This window comes from Octopus sinensis, linkage group LG8 (genome assembly GCF_006345805.1).
Source record: "Octopus sinensis linkage group LG8, ASM634580v1, whole genome shotgun sequence".
Lineage (NCBI taxonomy): Eukaryota > Metazoa > Mollusca > Cephalopoda > Octopoda > Octopodidae > Octopus > Octopus sinensis.
Genome location: NC_043004.1, coordinates 60,269,448 through 60,276,866, shown reverse-complemented (window position 1 = coordinate 60,276,866; position 7,419 = coordinate 60,269,448). Strand labels below are relative to the sequence as shown.

Here is a 7,419-nt window from a genome sequence, read left to right as displayed (position 1 = left end):
GTGAAAACAAGCAGAGAAATGCAAGAAAAATATTTCTTTTACATATCGTGGGATTTACATGTAATATCATGATGTAAGAAAATAAAGAAAATCCCCTAAACTAATCATAGAACTGAATATAGTACCATTCACTGCCAACCACATCAACTCACAGCAATCTCATCACTGCTTAGTTTGTTACTGCTATAAATATTTTAATGAAAACAACACGCTTCTGGTATGTCTACATAACTATACTTGTTGACGCAGTTTGCTGACTTAAGTGTCTTAAACTCGAAAAGCAGGTGCTAAAAGAAAATAACAAAACACAAACCGGCAACAGAGTCATTGATGGGGTTTTTCGTTTGTAAATTGAAAATGGTAGATGTTGCAGCCATATATTCTTTGCATCACATACTACAGTTATTACAATGAATGACATATTGAATAGTGTTAAGCTACATACTACATTTCAGCTAAACATGAAACAAAATCAAATCGAAAAGCAAAGCTAGACTCTCTTGTCTGAGGTAAAGTATTGGGTTGTCCGGAAAGTTCGTACCGATTTTAAAGGAAAGAAAATGGTCAATAAATACTTGCTATTACATTTTTAATCAACCAAATATGAACCATTTTGTTGCACAATGCGTCTCCATCTTTCCTTTAACTTTAAAATACCCTCTTCCCAGAAGTGAGGTGGTTTCATGCCAAAGAATTCTTCAAGGTATCTTTTTATATCATCCAAGGAATTGAAATTTTTACCATTAAGACTATTCTGCAGAGACCTGAATAAGTGGAAATCCGAAGGAGCAATATCTGATGAATATGGAGGGTGAGGTAACACATCCCAGCTGAGCTGCAGCAATTTTTGTCGTGTTCCCAAAGCATCAAGTGCCGAAAATGAACTTCCATTTTAAAGGGTTACAGAATTAACACAGGTAATAGAAACATAAGCCTCCTTCCACGAAAGGATAGCTTACACTGTGCTCGAAATGGAGGTGTAATCAAATCCTATTTTGTGGACTCAACCATGTTCTAAAATAAATCGAAAGGTAAGCTACTATAAATCGGCACGAACTTTCCGGACAAACCAATTTATAGGAGCTATTAGTTTTTACAACACTTGTGCAACGCGATTGATAGTATCTAACCAAGTTTATTGGGAAACTGCCACCTGTGTAAATTTTTGAGTCGCAATCCGCCGAAAAATTACACGTCCAGACCTTTCGCCGCTACAAATTGTAATGGTTACCAGTCCTGTAGCAAGCATCGAGTTTACTACTAAGCAATATAGGATGAAGTCCCTTACTCTACAGCAAAGGAATTCATCAGGAAGCGTGGGCAGTATATTTAAAAAAACCGTTACGGTTGCAATATACATCATATAATTAAGGGCTAAAGAGGGTTATTCTAAAGCCAAATACACTGTTTTATCCACTTATAATCCGCTTGTTACAGGAAAATTGAAACTGAAAACGGGCAACTAACCTTTAGAAAATTTAAATTTCGTTATCTCTATATTGAATCAATTTCGGACTTAATCTTATAAAAAAAGATATATTCCTTCTTCAGTAGAACTTTCGATGGGATATAAATAAAATACTCACGTATGATCATGGAAAAAGCATAACTACACTTGAGTACATCACTTATATCTAAAAATAAAAATTCTTTGGTCAGCCTCAGAAAACAACGTCCAGACCTTCCTGATGAATTCCTTTGCTGTAGAGTAAGGGACTTCATCCTATATTGCTTAGTAGTAAACTCGATGCTTGCTACAGGACTGGTAACCATTACAATTTGTAGCGGCGAAAGGTCTGGACGTTGTTTTCTGAGGCTGACCAAAGAATTTTTATTTTTAGATATAAGTGATGTACTCAAGTGTAGTTATGTTTTTAGCTTGTGCTTTTTCCATGATCATACGTGAGTATTTTATTTATATCCCATCGAAAGTTCTACTGAAGAAGGAATATATCTTTTTTTATAAGATTAAGTCCGAAATTGATTCAATATAGAGATAACGAAATTTAAATTTTCTAAAGGTTAGTTGCCCGTTTTCAGTTTCAATTTTCCTGTAACAAGCGGATTATAAGTGGATAAAACAGTGTATTGGCTTTAGAATAACCCCCTTTAGCCCTTAATTATATGATGTATATTGCAACCGTAACGGTTTTTTTTAAATATACTGCCCACGCTTCCTGATGAATTCCTTTGCTGTAGAGTAAGGGACTTCATCCTATATTGCTTAGTAGTAGTAAACTCGATGCTTGCTACAGGAGGACTGGTAACCATTACAATTTGTAGCGGCGAAAGGTCTGGACGTTGTTTTCTGAGGCTGACCAAAGAATTTTTATTTTTAGATATAAGTGATGTACTCAAGTGTAGTTATGTTTTTAGCTTGTGCTTTTTCCATGATCATACGTGAGTATTTTATTTATATCCCATCGAAAGTTCTACTGAAGAAGGAATATATCTTTTTTTATAAGATTAAGTCCGAAATTGATTCAATATAGAGATAACGAAATTTAAATTTTCTAAAGGTTAGTTGCCCGTTTTCAGTTTCAATTTTCCTGTAACAAGCGGATTATAAGTGGATAAAACAGTGTATTTGGCTTTAGAATATATATATATATATATATATATATATATATAATATATATATATTATGTGAAATAGAAAGATGAATAATCTTGTAGTAGATTAATCAAAAGTTTAACCGATACCTTAGTAGCAAAAATCACAGCAGTGAACAGCACGGTTGGAGGTACAACCATCTGGCGTTGCAACCGTGCGTTGGTGCGGATAATTGAAATTAAAACATTATTGGTGAATTGAAGAAATGGAGCTGAATGCAGATTGAACAGAAATCGTTTTATTTCATTCTACACGTGTTTCGAAAGGCCTTTCGAAACACGTGTAGAATGAAATAAAACGATTTCTGTTCAATCTGCATTCAGCTCCATTTCTTCAATTCACCAATAATGTTATATATATATATATATATATATATATATTATATATATATCAGGCATATTTGAAAATGTCACTTACCCACGATGTCACACAAGTCGAAATCGGGTGGTGACGGTTAGAAAGATCGCTTTTCTTCTGTTCATCCATAATGATTCTTTGTCTTATATCTGTGGGTGTTCGTAGTGCGCGTACTTCTGTGTGAGCAAGTCTGTATTCACGAAGATTTGATGATTGGATGTCTATTGGCCTTTCTTAGTACATGTTAACGCCAATAGAATTTGTCTCATCTCGCAGGTGATCCACAACTCGACCACCTCCTCAATCAGTCTTGGAGTAGTTGCGCATCTGGTCGAAGACAGATAACATATACATTCACTGTCGTAGTTTTATTGTCATCAACTACGCACATACATACGCACGCATACACGCGCGCGCGACGTTCCATTCTTAGCTTCATGGCTCTAATGCAAAATTCTTAACAAGCCTTGAAAGTAAAACCTGCTTCAACGAACGCACTAACACAGGTACGCAATTAACACACCTCCACATGCACATAACACACGGACACACAAACACGCGGGCGTTTCCTGATATATCCGTGTATACGTGTGCGTTTTTTATAGTTGAAGATATGCTTTTTTTCGTGTTCACATGCATTCGTACATGAACAAGTGCACTCACAAATACTTAAACAAATACGCTCACACATCCTACACAGAGACACACCCACACGCACATGTATAGGCGGATACACATGGGTGAACAAAGATGCATTCATATTATGAATACAATGATACAGTGATACAAAAATCTCTTTAGCGTTATCCTAAACCGGCAAACAAACCAACTTTGCTGAAACTCGACGAGCAATATTAATGTAAATTTTCTCTTCCCACTTCTTCGTACAACTATTATCCAGCACTCCGCTGTATTCATAAATCCTTCATCTACCAATCTCGCAAATCTTTTTTTTTAATTACTAAGCTAATTAACTCGATGATTATTGGGTTACTTGTCTCGTCATTTCATACTTCCGTCAAACTAAATCATAACAGATATTGGAATTACATGGCAATTAAACATTTTCTTGTCGCCGATTTGCCGCTGCTTACATGGCGTCACTGACTCGACGCTGTCTATTTCGACCACATAAGTTTTAACGTTTACCTCGTCTTACTGTGTCTTTCATTATCAGTGCCATCGCGCGCGCACGTGTGTATGTAATCAAGCTTGCAAGCACGCACGTACGCACGCACACCCGTTCACATATACACACCCACGCATGTAGTCCGATAATGGTGCCGGTGACCGATACTTCAAAGTCATATCAATGCTTTTCAATAAGTATAGTAAATTTGCACTCTCAAAAAGCATGGAATAACCCATAAGATATGAATGAAAATACAAAGTAACAATACATGTTGTTTTCTTCTCTCTCTGTCTGTCTCTCTCTCTGCTTCTCCCTCTCTCTCTCTCTCTGTCTTTCTCTCTGTATATAGCCACATTTATAAACACCATTAAAGTGATAAGTAGTACCAACATTGCTAGAAATAAGAGTCAAAACGACACAATTAGCCACAAAATGCACTATCTTAATAAGTTGCCGAAATAGAGGAAGCGAGAAAGCTATGTACTGTAGTGAGAAATGATCCCTACTGAGATAGCAGAATGGTCCGTTCCATGCTGTTTTTACGTTTTCGTTTCTCGTTGAGTTCTACGTCAATTTGTGGTGTCCTGTACACACGTATATATATTTATATATGCATGTATATATACATGCAGATGTAGGTACGTACATATATGTTTGTATGCATGCATATATTTTATTTATTGTATGACTGAGCGCCTTCGCGTCGATTCGATTCGATTCGTTTGGTTTCGTTCCGTTTCTTCTTCTTCTCTAAGCTGGTTTTGATATATAATTATGACGCGAAACCCTATAACTCCTTCTTCTCTCTTTCTTTCACCCTCTTTTGCTTCCTTACTCTCTATCTCTCTCTCTCTCACTCCTCCTCATCTCTCTCACAGCCGGGTCTACGAACTTCCTTTCGCCAGCTGCCTTGTTCAAGTAAACATGTGTCTTCCTGCGCTCGTGAAAAAAATTTTTTTTTTCCTCGTCTAGGCTTTTAGGCCCTCTTTATTTGTTTTCCTGTCCTGTTTCTATTCCTTCTTGTACTGTATTTTTTGTAATTGTATTTTATTTTGTATTTGTTTTTAATTGTATTGTTTTTACGTCCTGTTTTTGTCACATTTTTTTCCTTGTTTTTACCCCTCTGCAAAGTAATTTTATTTAATTCTTTCGCAGGAAGGACTAGTTCGAAGAGACGTGTCTGTCCTCACCTTCGAAACACGCTGGAGTTGAACTAGGGACAGCTGATGAAGGGGATTTTCCCTTGTGTAGTGGTCTAGTACTCTGTTTTTTCGTTGTTAAAAAAATGGTCCGTTCCATGCTGTTTTTAAGTTTTCGTTTCTCGTTGAGTTCTACGTCTATTTGTGGTGTCCTGTACACACGTATATACATTTATATATGCATGTATATATACATGTAGATGTAGGTACGTACATATATGTTTGTATTTATGCATATATTTTATTTATTACACTATATATATATATATATATATATATATATATATATGTATTAATCGGGAAGGCCAGTTTATGGGATTACCCTGGGTTTCCCGTCCATAAAGGGTTTAGCTTTATTGTACATCGTCAGACCACAAAACCCGCTGGCCGAAGACCTCTTCAAAACGGGAAACTCAGGGTAATCTCATAAAATGGCCTTCCCCATTGAAATGTACACTGCTATACATCTTAGAATGTGCTTCTTCACCGGATTTATGTTGTCAACACACACACACACACACACACACACACACACACACACACACACACACACATGCACACACATTTAGGCAGACAGATAGATAGATAGACAGATAGATAGATAGATAGATAGATAGATAGATAGATAGATAGATAGATAGATAGATAGATATAGATAGATAGATAGATAGATAGATAGATTGATATATAGACAGACAGATAAATACACAAACATAGATAGATAGATAGATAGATAGATAGATAGATAGATAGATAGATAGAATCATACAGAGATACATACTTGCATACATACTTGTATATGTGCATGCGCCTGTGATTGTGTCTGACTGTACGAGTGTGAAATCTTGAGCAGCGGAATAGCTTTGGCTAGCACCTCTATATGTAGCCTATAAAATATGAAGCCAATTTAAAATTGATACTGTAGTCGATATAACTGACAAAATAGAAAATGAGTGGGGAGTATATGTCGCTGCTATTTGTGTCCCACGAGTCGCCTATACTAATTTATAGTTGCGAAATAAATGGTCATTGTTTGCCAGGACATACCTTGTAACTTCCTAAAAAATAAATTACTATTCTAATGCTTTAGAATGTGGTTCGTTTCCTGATATATGAATTACTGGCGATATGTGTGTGTGTGTTTGTTTGTGTGTATGTGTGTGTGTCTGTCTGTCTGTATATGTGTGTGAGTATGTGCGTGTGCGTATGATGGAATATATATATTTGCCGAACTGCTAAATTACGGTGACGTACACACACCAGCATCGGTTTTCAAGCGATGCTAGAGGGACAAACACAGACACACAAACATATACACATACATACATATATACATACATACATGCTACATACATACATGTATATATGTGGTATATATGTGTGTATATAATATATATAATATATATATATAATATATAATATATAATATATATATATATATGGATATATAGAATTGACAAGCGGTAAACGCATTTCAGTTTTATATATTATATATATATATAATATATATATATATATATATATATAATATAGAGAGAGAGAGAGAGAGAGAGAGAGAGAGATTTACATATATACGATGGGCTTGTTTCAGTTTCCGTCTACCAAATCCACTCACAAGGCTTTGGTCGGCCTGAGGTTATAGAAGAAGACACTTACCGAAGGTGCCACGCAGCGACTGAACCCGGAACCATGTGGTTGATAAGCAAGTTACTTACCGCGCAGCCACTCCTACGCACACGAATAACCATACGCACACATACATTTTGACTGGGACATGGAGATCAGATTAAGAAAGTGAGTGAAATACTAAAAGAAAGACAGAGACAGACAGTCAGTCAGAAAAGGATTTTGTTCGATCGATTGATTTCTAAAGGTTAGCAAGGATGACAGATACATAGATCGTTTAGCATGAAAGATGAGCAGTAAGAGTTAACAATCTTAAAGAGTAATAATAGATACAAAGAGAAATATCGATAGAATAATTGAGGCAACAAAGGTGAAGGAAAAAAAAGATGTTGAAATAAATACCAGTATAAAAAGGAAAAAGTTTATAAAAAGAAGACAATCACAAGGAGCAGAACGACTAAAGACAACGACAAACAGCAAGGAATTAGTAAA

At 35.8% G+C, this 7,419-nt stretch overlaps 1 long non-coding RNA gene across 1 annotated transcript in view; it reads left to right on the top strand.

The window, feature by feature from the left end:
- Window positions 1-2,950: 2,950 nt before the first annotated feature.
- LOC118764561 overlaps window positions 2,951-7,419 on the top strand; it is a 7,518-nt gene continuing 3,049 nt past the window's right edge. Inside the window, exon 1 of the long non-coding RNA XR_005000381.1 lies at window positions 2,951-2,962. This is a non-coding gene — a long non-coding RNA (uncharacterized LOC118764561). The remainder of the gene's footprint in view (window positions 2,963-7,419) is intronic.